Genomic DNA, 23845 nt, shown 5'->3' on the forward strand with positions numbered 1-23845 from the left:
TGGATGTGAAATAAGATTACTGAAATTACTGGAAAACTGACATACTTCTGATTTTACAAGACAGATGTTACACTTTTTGCCCAGAGGTTCACACAGCTCAATTTCTGAGTTACTAAGAGAGGTCTTTGACCCACACGTGATGAGATATGACTTTTTTTTAAGACTGATATTAGGCTCTGTAAACCTCTATTAAGTAGAATTCATTTGAGATGCTCAAGCTTTGCGAAACAACTGAGCCTTTAAGTGATATAAATTTATGTGGTTGGCTTGTTAGATGATCAGCAATTAACAGTGATCTCAAACTCACCACTATACAAGGTTATACTAACATGATAAAATATATAATTTGAGCAAAATACAAGATCATTACTTGAACTGGTACATAACATACCCTCCAACAATTCTTAAATACACTGGACAACCCATTTCTCCCCATTTGGTAAAGTCCTTATGGGCTCTATAAAACAAAGTGTCTGGCATTTGTGGATGCCTAAGTGTAGGCAACACACGGGCTGTGCAAGGGAGAAGCAGCAGCTGCAGGCACTGGAGCAGAGGTTCCCCTGAAGACTGTGAAGATCCCACATCATAACAGAGGGGAAAATAGGAAGAGGAAGGAGCAGCAAAGAAGAACAGGTATAAACTGACCATAACTCCACCCTTCTCCCCTAAACAACACCCCTGGGTGGCAGTAAATGAGTCAGAAATGGGGAGAAGGTGAGATGGGTAAAAGGGGGAGGAAAAGTGTTACTTTAACACCCGCCTTTTTGTTTCTCACTGCCTGAATCTCTTTTATATGGCAACAAGTTATTTTCCCCAAGATGGGTCTGTTTTGCCCACAACAGCAACTGGTAAGTGATCTCTCTGAGCTTTCTCATCCTGTTTTCTCTGCTACATCCTGCTAAGGACAGGGGAACCTGATGAGGGGGGAAAGGGAGTTGATTTTCAGTTTGGCTGTTAGTCAGGGTTAACCCACCACAGTGGGAACAGAAAAATTTGGGGTAGAAATCAGCAATGGCATTAGCATTGCCATTCTGAGCAGCACATATGCACTCATATAAAGAGAGTGATGATTCTTACAGTTTGGAGTATAATTTCTTTTGGTTTCTGTATCCTTTCTTTTTTTTTCTGACATACTGAGATTTTAGACTCAAATTACACACACAGATTTCACTCTATCACAACAAATTAAAAATCTTAATACAACATTTACATTAAAATGTGTTTCTATAAAAATACAACACTGAACTTTGTCTGTGACCAATCACTATCAAAATTAATATTCACTCAGTCCTGTTTCACAGTTGCTTAATTTTAGCTTTAGTTAATTTAATACTGAAAAATCACGTGGCCACCATGTTTTTCACATTACAGGCCTACCATGGAGTTCATTTAAGGTAATACTCAACAGACAAACCTCTTATCAAAACTGCAGGCTATTTACATAGCTGTGCCATCACTTCTACAATTAGAAGTTTGTGGATCCAATTTGGCTTTTAGTAGGTTAACATAAAGAAAGTCAAACTGCAAGTTGCTACATCAGTCATGCTGACTTTGTAGACATAATCAGTTCATCAATATCTGCTTAAGCTTTTGATCCCTACAGACACTGTGAAAGTTGACTGCAAATAAAAAATTTGTGGATTTTGTTAGAAACTGATCTCAGATGCTTGCAATGTATCAAAGTTGTACCAAGAGCCTGTCAACCCACACACAGTAGAATAACCACAGGCACGTTATCAGTACAGTTAAGGGGCACCACAGCTAGAACATGTAAAGTAGGAGTAGATGAATTTTTGTTCAGCTCTAAAGCCAAGAGTTAATCCTTCAGAACAAGCTACTGTGAAAGTACATGAGTTCCCAGGAAAAAATTAGGAATACCAAAATGAGTTCAGCCATTTTGAAAGGAAAGTTCAAATGTCTGTGATTCTAAGTCATCTATTTGACCCTCAATAATCTCATTTCTTATTTCTATCTAAGTAATTAGGAGAAAGTCTGATGCATTTAACTAAGTTCCTCCTTCCTCAACTACAGATTACCTACTGCAGCTATGAGCCAATCTCTAATTATAGGTAGAAAACCTAAGAGATGAAACAAATTCCAGTCCAGCATTACAAATTCAGGAACACTATATTCTGACTAGTTCTCCCACTAGCTCTCAGTGGCCATATTCTTCAGCTGCATAATTACCTGTTCATGACTGACATAAACAAAAACTGTTGCATTAAGTGATTACAATTTCCTGTTTCCAACATAATACCTATAGCTGAGTCATATTCTAAATGGAAAAATTGCTTCAGGTTTTGCATTGCTCTGAGTAGTCCTATGTGCAACCAAAGCAAATGTTGCTGTTGCAAAATACTTCAAAACACTGATGCATAAAATAGTTTCTTCTGGTTTGTTTCTGAATATATGAAACAGAACTGACTGTTTCTTTCAGTATCAAGATAGTAGATCTGCAAAAACTGGAGGAAAGGACAAAGAAAGCAGAGGATTGACCACTAAGGTAAGCTGATACTCCTAACTTAGGCAAGGTTTCAATTTCTTCATCCTGCAGATTATGACATTTGATTAAAAAAACTATGTAGCCATAGTGGAATGTTTATTACAAAACGCTGCAAGACATCATATCAGTTATAGACATGAAAAAAAAAATTGTCTCAGGTAAAGAAATTTCCATTTTGCAAAAAAGGAAAATATAAATGGAGATTCAATTTCATCCTTTGATATTCCAAGAAAATCAATAAATGGAATTAAGAAGAAATATTTCCAAAAGAGAGCAATTATCTTCAGCTACTTAGAGAAAGCTAGGTTTTGCTCCAACACTGTTCAAATTAAGCAGCTGACAAAGACTGTATCTACACACATGCTGTCATGTTAAACGGATAGCCAACACTCCACTTCTCTACTACTAGTAAAGACAAAGATATGCCAGATCCTAAATTCCTCCTTTTAAAAAAAGTTTTAAAAGGAGACAAGGAAATTCATAATTTTTGAAAAAATCTGAGAGTTCTCTAGACCTACACTGAAATGTCTTCTAGAGCAATTTCAGTTTGAAAAAAAAAAAAAAGTCAGGGCTACAGTTAGCCCACTTGCTTATACTTTCTCCTTCGTGTTATTATTTTATACAAGAGGCAAAAGAGCTACAGAAAATATTTATGAAGCTTGGCTAGACAAGCAATCTGGACTTGGAAACTGGCAGCACAGAAGGCCCTTAAGAGCAATTTTATGATCATCGTTTGCTTTCTCTGTACTTTTTCTTCAGTCAGCTGTGAAAGTTCATTTTTCTATGCATTCATTTCTCTCTTTATATTCAGCAGAATCAGGAAGTCCAAGTCACCACCCACAGCTCTCTGTATTAAAATTACTAGTAACAAGTACACATAAAAATAATTATACTTTACATCTCTTTGTGTCCAAAAATACTCATTTTCCTACAGTTTTTGTTTTTAAATTGAAAAGATCCCTGCATGCTTATATGGTATTTTAGCTGTATTTATGAGGGGAAAATAGGAAGAGAGACAAAAACAGTGAATTATTTCTTTAAGAGGTCTGAAGCCACTAGAAGTTTGTTTTCTTGGGACAAAAGTGATATATAGTTATTAGCATTTGCTTGAGGTAATTTCCAAGATTTAACAACAACTTTGCCTGAAGTAATACAAACAATCAGAATTTGTGGTGTTATAAAGCTGAATGGATCTAAATCTTGCAGAAGATCTGGACATGATTCTGGGTTCTAGGTGGCCCTGCTTGAGTGGAGGGTTTGGACCGGATGACCTTCAGAAGTCCCTTCTAACCCCAACCTTTTTGTGAGGCTGAAAGTATTTTACATAAATTATCCTGTGACTGACCATCCAGATTTGATAATATGCAAATGCAGCCATATTTTACTCAAGGCATTTACCCAGGCTTGATAGGCACACACTGCAATCTCATTGAGTTATAACACCAGCAGTTTTCAAAAAAAACAAATTAGAGAGGGAATAAAATGTACATTAGTAGGTACAGTTATAGCTTTGAATACTACCATTCAATTCCACCATTTCCCCCTTTAAACATACTTTTTACAGCTTCTCTCACTGAAAGCCCCAGAATTTTCATTCTCAAGTCCAAACCTAAATAAGAAAGCTCAGTTTTCTATCAAGTCATGTTTCAATATGTTCAGCTCCATTAAACCTTTTGATGTCTAATATCATGAGCTAATGATGCAGTATATGCTTTTCAGATTAACATATTTAATTGGTTTTCCTCATCTCTTCCCTGCCCACCCAGTTTCATGGTATAAAATATCGTGAATCACCTAAATTTAAAACTGGTCAAAACATATGAAAGTTACCAGGAAAAGGAGAGACCAAGATAGCATGACTCAGTAAAATACATTTTTTTTGAGAGCCATACTGAAATCAAAAGATTAAAGGATTGACTTCATTGCTATGTCAAACCCAATGAGAAGCATATCAATGTAAATAAAGTACATAACACTACCGGTTTTTTGTATAGCTAACTCATGCTTCTTAAGACCTGGAAGACAAACTCTTCCTGCCCTCTGTGCTAAGGGGGAAAAAAAAAGGAAAAAAAAAAAGAAGCTCTTTTTATTCTTGTATTCATCATGTATTAAAAAAAAGGGTAGTAAGTAAAAACTTAACTTGAATTCTGGAAAACTATAATGGAGTTACTTTTCTCTAGTCAATTCTTCACCACACACACAACTTCAGTTTCCTATAAAATATTAGGGTCTTGATACAAATCCTTTTAAGTGTTTTGCACAGGAGATATTACAAACTCAAAATTTATTCAAACAGGTATTACATGAGAGTATAAGAAGTCTCTAAAAAAAACCCAAAACAAACAAAAAAAAACCCAGAAGGCCTTCACTGCCAACACAAATATTTTGTTTGAACACAGGTTTCATATTATTCAGTAATGAGCAGACTAGAAAACAAATCAGTAAATCTTCTATTTTGGAAGGTATAGATATATGGAATATTTGTAGTGTTGTTATGTCAAATGTTATTTCAACATATCTTGCCTGTCATCTCTCTTTAATAAGGCAACAGTGAATTTCAGAGGAACGAGAATATTAGAAGCAACCAGAGATAACACGTGGAAAGAAACTACTTTCTCTACAGAGACTGCAATCAAGTAATGCAAATGTGGTCACAACAATTAAATGAGGGCAGACTTTGAAGATATCAAAGCAGATCAGATGCTTTCAAGCATGTGTAAGATGCATCACTGAGGAACAAAGCCTCCAAATGGCAGCACTTGTTTACAGAATTTCGTGCATTAAGGCTAACTAACAGCTATTGGAAACCAGGATTAGCACTGCAATTGAGGGCTGGTTATTTCACCTTCACATAGTTCCCGGGACTGTAGGATAACCAAATCCAGCCTGGAAGCCCATAGCATGTATTGAAGTGGCAGATCAAAACTTTCTGATCCAGTGGGGTAGTGCCATGCATCACAAACCAATCTTCCCTGGCCTGTTTGATGAAGTGCTAAAAACACAAAACCATAGAAAATTCATTTTGCAAGAGACTTCTGAAGGTCAAAGAGTTCATATCTCTGCTCAAGCCAGGGTCAACTAAGAGACTTCAACATTTCCACAAGACACCACTGTTCCTGGCAAAGTTCTGGCAATGCTGTACTGACTAAAAGAGTTTCTTTGCATTGTCAGTATTTACATTTGCACATATTTCAGGGGGAGTCAGAAAATGTTTCTGGTTCTATATAACCATTAAAACCAAACTAGTAAAACCACAGTGCTAATGCTGCTTGGCACAAAAGCAAAAGGGAGGAAAGAGGGAATTGCTAGAGCAATCTTAATTCAAGTCTATTGTTTCAAGAAGTTTAAAGCCTCATGGACAAATCTGTTCCTATTCATGAGGCCCCTCAGTCTGGGACACTTACATAACAGAGCATCTCTCCAAGCATGGTGTAGCACAAGTAATTGGCAACAATTGTTTTATCTGCCCATCTGCCGCCAATATACTGAGTTTTCAAGCTTTCATGAGTGATGCCCTTCTTAAAGGCCTAGGTCATCTTCAATTCATAACAGTAGTCACTGCAACTGTACTGAGCTGGAGCTGTTCCTTATTTACACTCCCGAAGAAGCACTGTAATATAAACTAAAATACCTGTTTATTTTCACCTGCAGAGCAATTCGGAGTGACCCTACATTGGTGTAGTGACAGAAGTATGTTTGCTCCTCATGCAAAAAAAAGAAAAAAAGCAGTAAGACTATACTGGGCTGTACTTAACTCCAAAGTTTTGATCTATACACAAACATTTCCTTGTATTCTAGTTGGCTGTCCCAAAACAGCAGGAAAAAGCCATTAAAGCCACCCATCACCACCAGGTTTCACACACAAACACAACAAAACACAAAGCACCCATATTCTTGGAATACATTTTTTAATTACTTCATATTTGTGAAAAATGGAGTTTGGATGTGATTCTCAGCACAGAAGTCACAGTATATTTTAAGAAGCAGAGAATTAGTGTGGAAAGTTTCCGATTTGGGAGTGGCTGGAATTCATTACTCTGCTAGCAGACTTTTTGCCTTAGTTCCGTATCTCTTCCCCACTCCCCCCTCACACCTTTTTTGTTTTGAGAATACGGAATAAATAAGATTTTTTTTTTTTAATTAACATGCAGTGTGTTCTGTGCACTGGGAAAGGGTCAAGAGTGATGCATCACCTTAATGCTCAAAACAGGGCATTTCACTTTTGTGCCAGAACTGGGCTATGAGCCAGCTGCACAAAAATGAATGTTAAGCCTCTCAAGGAAGGAACTCCATTTGCAAAATACTGACAGAGAAATGGAGGCTAAAGAAGATTGAAATATGTCCTCCTCTAAAAATCAAAGTGTAAATGCAAATATCTTTTATTACTTTGTGGAGGCAACCCATTGTCAAACAAACATATTTTGGGGTTTTACCTTTTTCCATTACAAAATGTCACCAGTTTAGAATTTGAGATGAAATTCCCTATGCTCCCTTCTTTACTTCCTAAATGAACCCTCAGCATCTTTTCTTATGTTTAAAATAAAATGGGTAAAAGAGCAGCCTTTTTGCATTTATTCAGCTTTTTTCATATGTACCCTCATTTACATGTTGAGTGCAGTGTTCAACCAGTGATCTCATCTTTCTCCATGAGATATTACTAACACGCATAATTCCCTTGCTAACTAGAATTTTCTGATTATCTAAAATCTTCTTGCTTTATTGAGCTGAATGAAAGTAATGGTGCTGCATTAGTTCTGGAGTTTTCTCTCAGGAGTTCAAGTCTAATGCCTGTTGCTTTATTTAACTGTTACATAGCTAATAATCCTTGTCCACATAAGGTGCTGCATTTTACAGAAGGGCTTTTCTTCTCCCACCTCTTATCTGCCTCCAACCAACTCTTCTAATATTGTTATAATATACAGTGTTACGCAATTATCATCTAGGGTTTTTCCACAGCTCTTTTCTGCCCTTATTCTGGTCAGAGGTCCCATGGGTCTTTTACAGAACACGGGTAGTGCTGGGTTTTGTTCAAATATCAGCTAGATTTAATTTAAAAACCCCACAGTTTACAAATATATTCCTTCTGTGGGTTCCAGTCAGTTGTCACTTCCCACTTCACTGTTGCAAGCTAATGCAGCTGATCCACCCTCTGAGGTATCTGCAGTTCAGGTTTTGTTCAAAAAAATGGAAGTGTCAGTGAAGTGAAGCCTTTTTATCCATATCTCAGGCAATTTCAAGACATCAATGACCTTTACATTTCAAGCACTAATATTCAATGCAATAAGACACACTGTGAACACATTAAGTGTCAAATAATGACCAGTATGTGTATATATTCATACATACACACTTCAGAGTAAGATGGTCACTTAGGTCTTATTTACTTCATTGATTATGGGAGCAGATGGTCATCTGCAAAACTATTTAAATATCAATATTAATCACTAAGGATTATTATAGAGTTGTACAAAAAGTCATTACTTGCTATTTCTGTCCTGCAGTTCCTTATTTGCTGGCAAAACCCTTTTACAGAGCAATGTTAATACTCTACTTACTTTCTTCAGCATCCAAAAAAGAAACCCATATGTTGAACCTTCAGCCACAGCTAAGGGTTTTGCTTAAAAGCTTGTCTGCTCCTTCCAGCAATATCACAGCATTTCCAGTTAAAGATATCTCCTTTCACCATACATTCTGCCTAACAAAAAAACCTCATGCTCTAACAGCATCATCTCACTCTGAACAAATCTGCTCCTCTATTTCCCTCTCCTCTTCTATAATTAATATTTTGATTACACTTGGCTAGTCTATATGTAGGAGAAAATTACAATCATGAAACTATCACATAGGATGCCATTTATATTCTAGATTTCTATAGGCATCTGTAGCTTTGGTTACTAAATATCTGATTCTTACCAAGTGGTACATGAGTAACAACCACATAGGTAATGATGGAATTTAACGGGTATCAGTAAAGGTTTGATTTAGTCTTTGAGATTGGTTTGGATATTCAGTTGCCGAGTGGAAAATCAGAATTTTCTAATCTGTAAAGTACACGAAACTAAACCTAAGGAAGACTATTTGTATTGAGGTAGTTACACTGATTGCCTTTTTGTTTTTCTGAAAATCTGGAGTTAGCTTTCCTATTTTCACAGGAACTTCTCACAGCAAGTATAATGTTTGGCACCAAGAACAAAAATTATAGGAGCATTTAAAGAATTGTAGACTTGACTTGGTATTACTTACACAAGACACTCATTTTTTTCTCTATCTGTTACTAAATTTACTTCAGTTAAAGTATGAGCTTCTTTTCTACGTAAATGAAATCAACGAGCTACAAGTGAGCCCAACAAAGGACAGGAAAGAAAATGAGAAATACCTGTGTAGTACCTGTACAATCCCCCTCTGAGTGTGTCTTATGTCCATTTAAAGGACAAGATCAGTTGATTCCCATTGAAGTAAACAATGACTACAGCAGACCTCAGCCTAATGCAGACAAGAACTTTAAAATAAGAAAAGTATTTACAGTGAGAGTGCATGGGGAATGTACAGTGTATGGTGCTGGCATTAAAAGACAGTTTGCTAGTTTGACTCAAGACCAGAATTCAAACCCCAAACGTTACCTGATTCTTCTAGCAATCTGCACAAAGCTGAGGCAATGCTCAGCATCAGGCTTTAGCACCTCTGTCATGGGGGCAGCAAGTATTCCAAAGCTGGCATGCCACCACAGAAACGCACTCTCAACAGCAAAATGGATTATTTTATAGTTCCTTATTGTTTTACATTAAGAAGGGTGGTCAATTCAATACAGTTGACCAATCACTACTCTGTCTGGTCCTCTGACTTTTGTTTGGGAAGTTAATTCAGATTCACAAAGAAACTTCAGGGAACAAATTGTGATAACTACTTTTACCAGCATATAAACCATCAGACCTACTTTAATTGTTTACTGTAGTGTAATACCACTCTTTGGTAGCCTCTGACTTAAATATTTTATAGTTTAAGATTCACTCCTGCCTAATTCAGACCCAATAAAATCCATTAGAGATATTTTGGTTTGAGGCATTCTGTCTTTTCTCAAATTCAAATGATTGTGACCACAATCATTTTTTTTACACATCAGGGAAAATTGTCTGGGAAATACACGAATACTTTACAAACACTCAGAAAGCTTTGTAAACTTCTCATCAAAAACTCCTGTTCAAGAAATCATCCCCTATCATTGCAAAACGGTCTCAAAGGTTAATTTCCCCACACTACCCTGGCCTGACCTGGTTGAGGGCAGATAACAGACACTTGGTGTAACTCTACTATGCCTTGATTTCTGGGAACTCTTTTCTAATCTCCATATCACAGCAGCAGCATGGACATGAGGATTATTGAGACACAGAGAATGAGAAACATGACTTGAAAAGAACCAGTCGTCATTTTGTAGGTACAGCAGATGGGGGTGCCCAGCATTAATTCCAACCTGGCCACAGTAGCTCAGTGTGCAAAGCAGCATTGATCCCCAACCACAGACCTTTCGCAGCAAGGTTTTTCATGAGTTTATATTTTTACTCACTGGCTTTGGCTAACTGCTTACTCCATCTTCCTGTGTGTTTCTAGTACTTCCTGCGTGATTAGCTTTTGCAGCACTGCTTAGTATGAATAGTTCATTGTAATGAAGACGAACCCTAGAAAGTAACTTCATCATACAAAATATCAAATGAAAATATTCTCCAAGTGTTTTTTTTTATACCACTTCAAAGTGGTCCTGGTCAAGGTCAAATGTTCAGGTCAGCAAGACTGTGAAAGCAATGAGAAGGAATTGCCTGTGATATTATCTGTCTCATTAAGTCTTTCCACAGCTACTGTTTTGTGAAAGAGTTAAACAGCAAGACAATACACTCGAAAACTCTTCCAATAAATATGTCTCTACTTATTCCCTTTAAACAGAATCAGGAATTATTCAGAGTTAGCAAACCCTTTGGTTTCATTTGACAAAAGTGATGTAATGGGCTATTACACACCAACATGGAATTTTCTCACATGATTGACCCTTTTTATGTTTATTTCTCTTACCACATACTCTTCTTAGTATGTTAAATGGTAACTAACAAAACTGCACTGTTGAATTATTAACTAAGTCATAGCTTTTCTTGTTTCATGCTCAATTTACTACATACTTTCAAAGTGGATTTGTGCCTGATTTTCAAACACTTCAAGAGTGGTTGCAAATCTAACCTGGAAGAAACAATGGTCTGTTTTGCATCAACAAAGCTTCATGATTTAGTTTTTGTTTCTGTTTTGAACTAGGGTTGATAAAACAGGAAAAGCTTCTCTGGATGATTTTAAATGAATGGTTTGAAAAAATAAACAACTGCTGCATTAAAAATTACCATTGAAATTACAGAGATAATCAACCATATTTCCTAAAATAGCTGAAGTTTCACAACTGTCCAGTGGGAAGACAAAATATATCAAAAACCGGTCACACAAATGAAGATGAGAGTAATTTACTTCAAAACTTTTCCACTGCCAACTTTGTAGTTAAGTCATTGTCTTGGACAATACAGGAGAACAAGAAAAGTATGAACTGTAATGATTATAGTGCAAGCACACTTGAACCTGCCAGCACACGAAGTATCGATTTCAACTGAGCTAAACTTTATTCTTTCCTTTGTTTTTTATTACTTCACTTTGAGATTACCAGGGGAATACATGTTGATACCTAACTTATTTCTAAAAGAATGTATCTTGAATTAGAAGCAGAATCAAACCTTTCAAATACTGGACTGAATCCAAGAATTTATGACAAAAATAAGTGTCAATTTTTCAGATTTCAATATTCAAGTCATTGATTTTAAATCCAAGGCCCCCAATTAGCTTCACAGGTCTGCCTGTGAAGACTCCCCCTCCTCCCTTCTACACCTCTCAGCCTAACTTGGGAAGTTTAGAAACAAAACTGAGGGCTTCCTTTAGGCAGTATAGGACTCATGCTACTGAAGAAATCCTTCAGTACACAGCATGAAAGCAAAGTGTTTCTTTGCCACTTGTTGCAAGACTGAAGACTGGAACAAATTTCTCCAAGATGAGGTGAAGATACAAAAGGTTATTTAAAGATTGGGTCCTAAGGAAAGATTACTTAAAAGATTGAATTATTGATTTGTTCTCCTCCTTGCCTCCCACTAACCTGATCTCTCCAACAACTTTGAACTCATTAAGAAATTTCAGCTCCATTTGTCAGGGAATAGACAAGAGGTAAAGTCCTACAAGTTCTAAGAAAATTTGCTGCTGTACAGAGGACACAAGGCCCAAGTCATTGCCTCTAATGAAGGGAAGACTACAGCTCTGAGCTCTGTTTTCAAGTCTGGCTGGCTCAGTCGAGCAACCAACACATGCAAACAGCTTTGAAACAGCTATACCATAAGCTGTGATTTGCTCATCATCCCTGGCAGCAGAAAGGGAGATGAGGACACACTTGCATGCATGGATATCAAAGAGAGAAGGGGTAGGGAGAAAGCACACATTTATTTAAAGACTGCCAGTGCAGCATAGTGCAGATCGCCCAGCTTGCACCTAAGCAGCCCACCAGCTCGCAGCAGTGTTGGCTGAAGCAGAAGGTCAGACCCAAAGCTGCAAGGGTTACTCAGTAAGGTTTGCCCAGCCAAGCCCAAGGGTGAGCCAGCAGGAGCTGTTAGCAGGGGGCTCAGTCAGCAGTCGATCTCAAATGCTTTTTAACGAACTGGATCTATTCCAGCTCAGGGATTGCAATGCCCACAACGGACATCAAATGGCAATTCATGATCATGGAATTCTCTTTCCAGGCATGAAAATGCCACCTCCTTCTGTGGGCAAACACCTAGAGAGAGCCAGAAACTGCTGACAGCTCTTGATGGTCCTGCTGTGTGGGGGATCTCCAAGATAACGATGGCTCTCTATAAACTCTTTTGCTCCAGAAGCAGCAGGCACTTGCCATTCCTCTGACTTAGTCCAGGAGTAACAGCAATATTTTATTCTCTACCAAGCTTTTAAGTCAATAGCCCCTTTTTGTTAATACACCTAAATCTAAAGACTATGTAAGAATAAACCTAAGTGCATAGGGTCTGCACATAAGAAAAGGAGAGTGAAGAAAAAAGAAAAGCAAGCAGGTCCGAAGCTGACAAAGATGACTGAATTTATTAATACCATGATCTCTTGTGTGTGTGTGATTGGGAATGTGGACCTGAGCCTGCATGCTTGTGGGATCAGCCTAAGAGCTACAAAGCATGTAGGCACCAGTTGAACTCATTTTCCCAAATCAGTATCAATTTTTCACTCCAATTGCATATGTAGCTCTTACATGCAAAAGCCATACACTTGAGAGTAAGTGACAAGGGTATATTGAAGATCATTGGAAGCTAATCTATAAGCAGTTGGGCTGACAGATTAGCCTATACTTGTGCTCTTCACAGCACATGCATTGTAATCAATCCATTTTTCATGTGCAAGTGCATTGCAGAAACGTGTTTCAAGGAAAAATGGTAGCAAGTCCTATATCTGTAACAGAGAAGTCTATTCATCCATGGCATTCTATTTTCAACAGCTGCTTCATACCCATGTACTTTAAAAGACACACTGGTGCTATTTCAGAATCTCTAGGATTAAAGCCATGATCTAAAGCTTATTCAAGTCATGTTGAAACACAGCAGGCTGTGAGGCTGAACACAGTCTGACAACTAGTCTAATATAGATATCAAAGTTATTTTAGGAATCTAGCATATACAGCCTACATCTAAGGTCAAAGTTGGTAGACCTCAAAGTTATTTCAACTCCTTGCACTGTACTGCATCTAGCTGCTCTCACATCAAGTAGGATTTTTGGAAATACAGATTGTTAGTCTGCTGGTAAATAAATTGTTTCACGACCAATCTTGGATGGCATAAGTGCTGCCATAACAGGGATATGCTTATTACCCTCTAAAACTTTGCTCAAACCAGTAATGTGCCCTTTGTATTTGAAATATTTCAAGCTGTGATAATACCCATATTTTTCAAATAGGATTCCTAAATATCCACCTTTGAAAATGAGGACAGCAAGCCTAATGAGTATACCTCCAAAGATCATCAGATCTTCAGATGTTTTCTGTGAATTTCATTTTCAGAAACACTTAACTGTTATCAATCCCAAATGCTGTGGCTCAATATCAACACTTTTGAAGCAATGGAGGCTGAAGGAAAATGAAGAATAGACCATTTGTCCGACTGAATTCCCATACCAAGTGAATGCTACAGTCATCAGCAAATCACAGAATCAATTGGACTGGAAAAGACCTCTGAGATCATTGAGTCCAACCTAAAAGCTCCAAATCTCAAGGTATTATATAGAAAAAAAGAACATGTGACCAGTGTGAATACAGTTGGTTCAGAATATGCAAAAGCCAATGGCTGGCCAACAGGAGACAAACAGAAGGTCTTGGGTCTATAAAACTTGAAAATGACAGAACCTCCCTCCCTTTCTCTGCATCAGTATTATCATAGCACTTGCAATAGAAGTTTTATACTTTTGTACTTTTTATACTTTTGTACTTTTTTTCACTCCTGGAGCAGAGACCACAGGAGAAGACTTTGGTGTGTGAGTACATCAGCTATCTCCAAGACTCCCGGGACTTGTTCCCAGGTTAATATTGGATACTTCAGTTTCTAAAACATGGGTACAACAATGTCAGAACTATTTTATCTAGGCTTTCTAGAGAGCACCCAACTCAAAACCTGGACTTGTCAACTGTAACTACAAATGTCTCCGAAAATTTGGGTTGCTTTGCTAAGGCAGTGCTTAGTGAAAAGTAGACACCACTCATCTCTGGCAATAAAAAATTAATATAAAAAACACTTCTATTTACTAGATTCCTAATTTCCAGCAGTCCAATATTAATTTCTAACCTAGGTACTAGAAAAAGAAAACTGAAGTTTCATATTACTTTAAAAACCCCCAACAGGATTTCAAAATCATTTCAGCCGGATGTTGAGCTGGCAAAGAACAGGAGTCCCTGTCACACAGAGACAGCACAAACAGTTACTTAGGATTGTGCATATCAATATCTGACAGCTGAGTACCCCCTCGAAAGCACCCGGAGTTAAAATGTGAAACCAAACCTGAAAGGAGAGCCAGCTATAAGGATTAATTCTCTAATGCAAAATCCACAGTGCTATGTTCCAACCACTGCCTGAAGCCTTGATTCAACTTCAGTGTCATAAATGGCATACAGTTCTCAAGACTATTCTGAACTGGAAGATTACATCTCAGTTACAAACAATTCATCTAAACAGACAAAGGTGTCCTTGGGCCAATAAACCGATTGCTTTTGTCTATAAAATTTAGTTGTGAGTATAACAATGTTGCCTAGGGACAGATCCTTGTCCTTGATCAACTCTTACTTGCCATCACAGAAGACACACCAGCACAACCAGCAACCAAGCCTCGCCCAGTGTACAAACGGCAGCAGCAAATAGCGCTTTCAGAACTGGAAATGAGTAGCAAAATATTTCTACCTCAAAGTTCCTTCCAGTTCAACCACCAGCAACTAAATCTCTGAGTTTCTCTCAGTGCTTTATTCACCCACTTCCTTCACAAATGTGCTAGCACCAGATGCATTTGTCTCTGAAACAGATGGCTCTTAGTACAAGATAGTTTGCCCAACACCTGCATTTCCACAAAACACAAATTTGTGCATTCCAAGGGATGGAGCACCCCAACATCTGGAAAGCACGTTCTGCAAAACTGGTGAAATAAGGAAACAGAATTGAAAACAAATATCAACGACTGGTTTACACTGCTCTCCTGCTTGAAAGTGCCCAGAACAAGATGCTTCAGAAAAAGCTAACTAAAAAGAGGTCCACTTAGAACAAACTACAAAAAAATCCCCAAACATTTCTCCCTAACGTACATGAGTTATGTTGTACACACATGAGTTCATACATTTTTGTAATTTACAATTGTAGCTAAATACCATAGTTCATATTGTCCAGCCACATTAACATAATTTCCTGATTTTACTTTACAAAGACCTAACTTGACACCTAGCAGCATTGACTTCCACACCTTAATTATATGAGCCCATGGTAAGCTTTTCCACTTCTAACCACTTTTAACAGAATATCTTTTTTTATTTCAGCAATATTATCTCCCCATGTTTCAGTTCCCAAACAAATTATGTTCTTCCACTTACATAATCTACACGGTACATTTTGTGTGGTGATTATTTTCACATCTTATTTGAAGGTGTTATTCGGGTCAAAAAATGACAAATTATAAGAGATAATAAAAACAGTATACTTGACTTTCGAAACGCTTCACCGACACCTCAGTACTTTAAAATTAGGTAAATAATATGTTTATGCTGCTGCATATTAAAGTGAAGGAATTAAAAGGAACATCTACACTAGCAGGAACTCAGAGTTCCTTCTTCAGACCAGACCTGGAAGAACAGCGGTTCCTTTTGGCCCTGGGAAAAACACTGTGGGCAGCTAAGTTCCACACACGTTATTTCACACTGGGTGTGCAATCCTAAAAAAAAAAAGAAAACAAAACCACAAACAAACAAAACAAAAAAACACCAGAAAGAACAAAATTAAGACATCTTAAACTCTGTAAATTCTGCATATCTTAGTCTGGCACCTCGAAGTTTTCAAATAGCTAAGTAAACACTGTAGTTTTGATCAGGTAGTCTACTTATTTCGCCCATGCTATCTCCAAATTAGGACCCATGCCAAGGCTGGGTCTATCGAGAGACAGCTACTCTTGGCAGCAATAACCTTTCTACTCAAACCAGTAACTCCAATCAAATTTAGCACATCAGTAAAGCACTCACACAAGCAGACATTGGTCTCAACAGCGACTCACAGTCACTGGTGTTTATCATCATCAGGTGAGGCAGGTGTTTGCCCAAGAGCTCCTCTGTCATCATGCTTTATTCCCTGTGATTTGACTAAAAGCAACAGGAGAGCAGATCTGAGCTGTGCACTTACACAGTCAAGCAAAAAAGAAAATCTCAGCTGGGAGGTAGCAAAGGCAGCCGTGCCTTGCAGCCAAGTCCTGGACCTTTCTCCTCCTCATACTCTGCTTGGCTGCAGGGGAGCAGCAAGCAGCACCACTCTCAGCTGAGAGAAGGCAAAGGTTTCCTTTGCTGCCCAGTAAAAGGGCAGGAGACAAAGAAGCCTGGTTTTGATTACATCAGGACTGCCTCAGGTACAGGGCTGACAGGTAGCCCCTGCCCACAGCTGCAATTCACCATTCTGTCTGTACTGCACATTAAAATGGATGTCAGTCTTGGGCCTGGGATTTCAAACCACAAGTCAGCAGCTCAGCTTCAGCTCAGAAGTGTAATGACAGCTAAGGTAAGCAAGTTGGGGTCCAAGCTGAGACTACAAATTAAGTCAAAATGCAGTTTAGTTTTACCCCTCCCACATCAGGGGTAAAAAAAAGACATTGATCACTAAATGAAAATTTTCCACTTATGTTAAGGGCACAAAAAATGCCTTACTGGGCCAGACCCATGGTGAACCTTGCCCAGTGGCAGGAGAACATGATACTCAACACTACCTACAGTCCATTACTCTTGTGCTCCCATAGCATCAATAAGAACTGGATTATGAATGTTAAAAGTCATATCCCTGCTTATCCCCTATCTGTTTACAGACCAGTCATCCCTCACAGTTTGTCCATCCTTTTTTGTATCTGATCACATTGTGTCTGCCTCCATAACCTCCAGAAGTCCACTGTGCACTGTATTAAAGTATGCTTTATCTGTTTGAAATCTATTTCAATTAATTTCCTAGCTGTTCTGTGGTGAGATTTAGTGAATAACAGTTTATCTCTTGCCTTCACCAACTTTATAAGCCTCAGTCATAGCCTACCAGAGATGTCTCTGTTTCGAACTAGAGCAGAGCCCCAAACTTTTCAGTCTCTTTGGTATGCTACATTGCCTTTGTCATTTTGACTACTTACAAGAGCAGCAATTAAATCCCCTGTGTCTGTCTTGAAATGTAGAAGTCAGGACAGCACACTGCCTGTAACTACTGTTAGCATTCAGCTGTAACTGCCTCTAATATTCAGCAGTTGGGAGGGGGAGTGGAAGAAAGAGTACTTTGAAAGTAGGACTGTTATTCATGCCAGCATAGAATTGAGTCCCTGATATGGTTCTGAACCATTTACTTTAAATAGGTCCAAACTATGCCCAGTCCTCACTGTGGAGCAAAGTACACCCCAACTCCACGCATTTGATGCATCTTACGTTAACAGGGTATAATTTTTATATTTGCAGAAAAGCCCTTTTGTATCCTTTAGAAGCTTCACAAAATACATGATTCCTCCTTCTACTTAAATCATTCTCCCTGGTTTTCAAGAAAAGCACGTCTTCAACTGTTGTCTTTTATACAACTGATCGAACAAAATTAAGAATCCTATGAGCAGTGTATCTGTACTAACTGAAATATAACTACATCTGTCTATACAAAATGTCTGTAAGAAAAAGCCTTGCTTGATCCAGATTGGAAAAAAATAAAAGAATCCTCTCACGTAATGCTTCATCACTTGGTAAATTATCAGAACCAAATTATTATTTTCACTAAGTCTGAAAGACAAAAAGACAAACATGAGCCCTAGAGTATTAGTTACATGTAAAAGATTCCAAAACGAACACAAAAAATTACTGAAACATTTCCTCTCCTCAATTTCACTTCCCTACCCCCATGCACCAAACAGATTAAGCCAACCTTTTAATTTCTTGAAAGAGTTACACTCAGTCTTTGGCACAAGAATCAGGACTCTCTTCCTTGCCGAGCCAGGAAAGCACATCACTTTTTTAACAGGCATTACCAGTGTGATTTCTTAAATAAATAAATCAGTCTTCCCAGTTGTGAGCACTGCTCTTATGTCCATTTTACATCTGACTAAAAGATATTAGAGCAATTGCAACCCTGATCTCTTACAGAGAAGAAAAATGAATCAGAGTTAAATGCTCCTTGGATGGCACTAAGTGTAGCACCAGGCTGTGGTAGAGGTGAAGATGGAATATGCAGTAAGAAGATAGAGTAGGAAGGAAAAAGAAGAGCAGAGGTTCACAGCCTTCTTTGCAGTTTGCCTTTTTTCAGGACACCTATCTGGAATAAGAGAATATTAATTCATTTGCATGTGAGGCACTGGATGCCCCATCTTTGGAAGTGTTTGAGGCCAGGTTGGATAGAGCTCTGAGCACCTTTGTCTCTGATCTAGTCAAAGGTGTCCCTGCCCATGACAGGAGGGTTGGAACTAAATGATCTTCAAGGATCCTTCCTACTCAAACAATTCTATGATTCTATGTAGAATTCTCCTTTCTCTTTCCTATGTGAGTCTAGTAAAAAATAAAATAAAAAAAACAATTTTAACATAGCAATCACTTCTAGTTACATCCTTTTTTTCACAAAGGGTTTAGATGTCAGTGAATTACAATGAGTTATGCAGCTATCAGAGCTGAACCCCATAATGCTCTACACTGGGTTGCCTTCTAGCTGTTCAAGGTTTACTCTTCTTTTGTCAGCTCACACAGCATGATTTTCCTCCTTCTGCAAAAAATAAGTTTGTGTGTTCAGTACCCTGCAAGATACCTTCCTTGTTCTCCTGAGTATGTGTAAGAACACAACTGGATTATAAAAGCCTTTATCCCACTATCAAGAAAATATTCAATCACTTCTGATATTATTTCAAGGTGAAGAGTAGCATTTACTTTAAAAAGAGAATAGTTATAATTAGTTTTCTGTCTGTAATAAACAGATCCTACTCCATTAAACTTATCATGTCTGGGAGTAAAAGTAAAAGAGCTCTGAACCTTCCTTCATCTCTGCCAAATCGCTCCCTTTTCAATGTGAGGTGTGCCTGACCTAGAAACAGATTTTATTCAGAGGATGGAGACTAAAAGTCTTTGTGTGGCACAGGTGGAGAGGCAGAGGAGAATGTCAAACAGTAAAGCTTCATTTGGCCACTCACTTGGAAAAAAGCACAGCCAGTTGAATTCTTATCAGTCAGAAATAGCCTCTGGGTATGCTGCTTCTTTTGAAATCTTTTATTTTCTTTCTTAGCTTTCAGCATCCTTTTTCCTTTTAGATACTCTGCTTTAAAAAAAAAAAAAGAAATCCCTCTGAGTGATGGAGATCCCTCCAGACACACAGATATTTGACATACGTGATAGAGAGGTACAGCCTTGAAAAGGGACCAGAATGAATGAAGCAGTCTATAGTTATCAACACAAAAACCTCAAATACCCATATCTGAGCAGAATTCTAAAAGCCAGTATTAGAGAAAGCAGTGTTAATCTTCCTGTAATGAAGTAAATCAAACCTTCCCTAAAACCGTATCTGAAGGAGGGGTGAATTTAAACAATGAAAGAAGTGAAGTAGATCACATTTGTTTCTTTGGTTGAGCCACTGATTCATTCAGCACCATCTTTTTTTTTGTGTTATATCACGAATCCTCAGGATTGAATCCTCAGAATTTGAAGATCTCAATTTATTCTAAAATATCAGTTAAATCAGAGTGCTTTATTTCCCAAATGGATGAAAGTTCAATTATTTGTGCATCTCAAAGTTCATTCAATTTTCAGAGAACGTACATTTGTACTTTTGCCAACAGATTTCAGCCATACCCTATCAACAGACTAGCAAACGCAGAAGTTCACAATTTCACAGACACACACATTTGCAAAGCACCATAGTTACTGCATTTTTGGTTTGATATAAACCCTAGCAGAAGGTTAATGTAGGATGGACTCCCAAAAAGTGAAGCTTAAAGACAGATTTGAAGTAGGAGGAGCTGTTGGTCACATATGCCTGTTGTTAACAGATTTTATTCTTTTAAGCAGTGGCAGAGGGTAAGAAAAGAATGAACATGTTGAAAACTACCGTGAGAAAACTCAGAATCCAGATCTTTCATTTCCATGGCATTGCAAACATTAAGAAGGTGGAATAGAGCTTCCTTGCTTCACAAATATAGGCATGTGGAAAAAACAAACAAATGTAATTTACACTACTATATAAATATCATAATATGCATCTTCTTTCAGCTAGAAGAGGAAAATAAGTATATAGAATATCCTGACTTGGAAGGGACCCATGGGGATCATTGAGTCCAACTCCTGGCTACACACAAGGTAATATAAAAGTTAAGCCATATATTTAAGAGCATTTTCCAAGGCTTACAGACTTGATCACTTCCCTGAGGAGTTTGTTCCAGTGCTTGACCATTCTTCTAGTGGCACTAATATCCCATCTGAACTTCCCTAATGCAGCTCTAAGCCATTCCCTGGCATGCTATCACCACACACCAGAGAGGCGATGAGGGGGAGTAGAAGGGGAAATGCCCTTATGAGGAAGCTGTAGAAAACAACAGGATCATAACTCAGCTTCCTCTTTTCTACACTAAGCAAACCTCATGTCCTCAGCCACTCCTCATAAATCATGCATCTTTTACCATCTTTGTTGCACTCCTTTGGATACATTCTAATACTTTCTCTCAGATTGCAGAGCCCAAAACTGCACACAGCACTTGAGGTGAGGTTCATCACTGGTGGGTTTAGTGGGACAATCACTTCTGACAGCTTAGCTAATGATATGCCTGATGCACCGCAAGGTAGGGTTAGCCCTTTTAGCCACCAGGGCACACTGTTGACTCATGTTGATCTTACCATCAACCAAAAGCCCTAGATCCCTATCTGCAGGGCAACATTCCAGCCTCTTGTCCCCCGGTCTTGGGGAGTAAGGATGATACCACCTCAGGATGATACCACCTCAGATGCAGAACCTGGCATTGGTCAGTGTTAAATTTCGTGTGGCGGAGTTTTCCCAGTGCTCCAGTCTCTCTGTATTAGGTTGCTCTACCCCTGAGGGAATCAACAGCTCATAATTTAGTATTGTTGGTAAACTTCTTAGTGTGCACTTGAGTCCTGTGTCCAGGTCACTGATAAAAACACTGAAGAAAACCGGTCCTTAAACTGAGCTGTGGGGAACGCCACTAGTCACTGCCAAATGTTAACCCCTCTACTACAATGTTTTGAGCCCAGTCTTTCAGCCAATTTTCATCTATCCCATTGTATAGGTGTCTAGCTTCATGCTTGCCCAGAAGGATACTCTGAGAGACAGTATCAAAAACTTTCTTAAAATAAAAATACGAGCAACCAACAAAACCAAAACACCAACATATTCACTACCTTCTTTTTTTCAATAGGTAGATAATCATCTCTCTTAAGAGGACATTAAGTTAGTAACCTATGACTTTCCCTTCATGAGTCCATATTGGTTTTGACTGACACATTGCCTTCCAAGCATTTTACACTAACTCCCAGAACAATCTTCTCCACAGTTTTACCAGACACCACAAAGTGCCTACAACTACCAGGGTCTTCCTTCTTGCCCTTCTCAAAAATTGGAATAATTTAGCAGCTTCTAGTTAACCAGGACCTGTTCAGATTCCCCAGACTGTTTATAAATGAGAGAGGTCTCACAATGATGCCGACAACTCTTTCAGTACATTCTGCTTTATCTCCATCCCCAATTGTGAAGTAACCAACCTCATCAAGTAACAGACCAAGGTTTTATTGAGTCCTCCTTTTGCTGTTAACATGATTAGAGCCTTTTCATGATCCACCACCCTACTGCCCAGCTTCAACTCTGAGTTTTAGCCATATAAATTTTCTCCCTGCAGTGGTGAGCTGCATCTGTTGCCCTCCTGTGTAACCTGACCCGACTACCAAAGTCCATGTACTTCAAAGCACTGAATTATTTGCTTCTACAGTCTCAAACATTGACAAGCATTTATGGGCTTTGATTCCTTCAAAAGCAGATTCTAAACAGACCTTACTAACTAGATCCTTGAGCAGCCTAGTCTGCTCTCCCAAAAGCCAAAGATGTTAGCTCTGCTAACAAGGGCTTTTTTTTTTCATATCACCAAAGATTTTAAACTCTACCTTTTTCATGATAACTGTGGCCAAGGCAGACACCAACCATCACTTCACCCACAGACCAACAACAAATCCAGGAAGACATCTTTCCTAGTCAGCTCCCTAAGTATCTGTATCAAAAAGTTATCTTCAAAGGGCTTTAGGATTTTCCTAGACCTGTTAGTGTCTGCTGTATGATAGTCCCAGTTAATACCTGTGAAGTAGAGATTGCCCATAAGGACAAGGGTGACTCTTGTAGTGATTTTCTTTAATTCCTTCTAGAATAATGCATTGGTGTTGAGCTGGTTGAGCTATCTATGGTAGACTCTCACATTTCTTCATTAGTTTTTCTAATTGTCCTTACCCAGAGGTTCTTGACCACATCATCCCTAACTGCAGGTGCTGTACAGTCCAACCTCTTCTTTACATACAGCACTACCTCTCCTCCTTGCCTGTCCCACCTACCTCTCCCTGAGGAGCCTATAAACACCACAACACTCCAGTCACTGGACTCTTCCCACTAAGTCTTACTTTTGACAGTGATGTTTTAGCTCTGAGACTAAGAAAAAGCTACTGTCTCCTCTTGTTTATTCCACATAGAGCCTGCCTTCATACACAAACATTTCAGATGCGCTCCACTGTACTCAGTCCATCGCAGTGCAGCATGAAAGCCTGCATCAGCACACCATCCCTCAGGATCTGGGCACTGATAAGCTAGATCTGCCTGGTTTTTTCACTGTCATTCTCCACAGTCGGGAGGATGGAGAAAAATACTATCTGCCTTTCCAATCCCTTTTCCAAGCTCCCCAAAGCTGTCAAATCTCTTTTGATCACCCTTGAACTTCTCACTACAACTTCATTGGTACACATATGAAAAAGCATATATCAGGCTAGGAAGTCTCCAGGTAATATCTTTAACCCAAGACCCAGAGAAGCAGCAAGCTTCTCTAAAAGGCAGTTCTGGTCAGCAGCTTGGACCTGCTGCTCCTCTCAGAAGGGAGTGTCCTATAATAATAAATTGTCTTTTTTTTTATGGATGCAATCATGATGTGGCTGTTAATGAAACTTCCCTGTCTGACCATCTAGGAACCACTCTGGCAGTCACACTTGCAGTACCTGAGCTGGAAACAAAGCCCCTTCTCAGCAACACACCCCACACTCACAGAGCCAGACCAGGTTTCCCATTGCAGAGTCTTAGAGCCTACATCCTTCAAATAATTTAATCCTGGTGCAATAACTAAATAATAAAATAACTACTCAAGCTGGGTGCCTTTGAGCAGGGACTCTGAACAAAGGAAATCCTGGGCTTTTATACCCTTGCAGTCTAAGGGTGGTTAAAGAGTGGGGGTTAGAGACTCCTGCTGTGTCTCTGAGTGTCCATCACCTGTTTGGTGCCACAGGTCCCCGTGCCCTTTGTT

The 23845-nt window shown here is 38.7% G+C and overlaps 1 long non-coding RNA gene across 1 annotated transcript; it reads left to right on the top strand.

Moving 5' to 3' along the window:
- Positions 1-736: 736 nt before the first annotated feature.
- Positions 737-14001, top strand: LOC127467750 (uncharacterized). Its single transcript, XR_007903277.1, has 3 exons — positions 737-848; positions 2438-2503; positions 13523-14001. It is a non-coding gene; the product is annotated as an uncharacterized LOC127467750 (long non-coding RNA).
- The last annotated feature ends 9844 nt before the right edge of the window (positions 14002-23845 follow it).

Source organism: Manacus candei, unplaced genomic scaffold (genome assembly GCF_025592945.1).
Source record: "Manacus candei isolate 608988 ecotype Guabito, Panama unplaced genomic scaffold, ASM2559294v1 h1tg000014l, whole genome shotgun sequence".
Lineage (NCBI taxonomy): Eukaryota > Metazoa > Chordata > Aves > Passeriformes > Pipridae > Manacus > Manacus candei.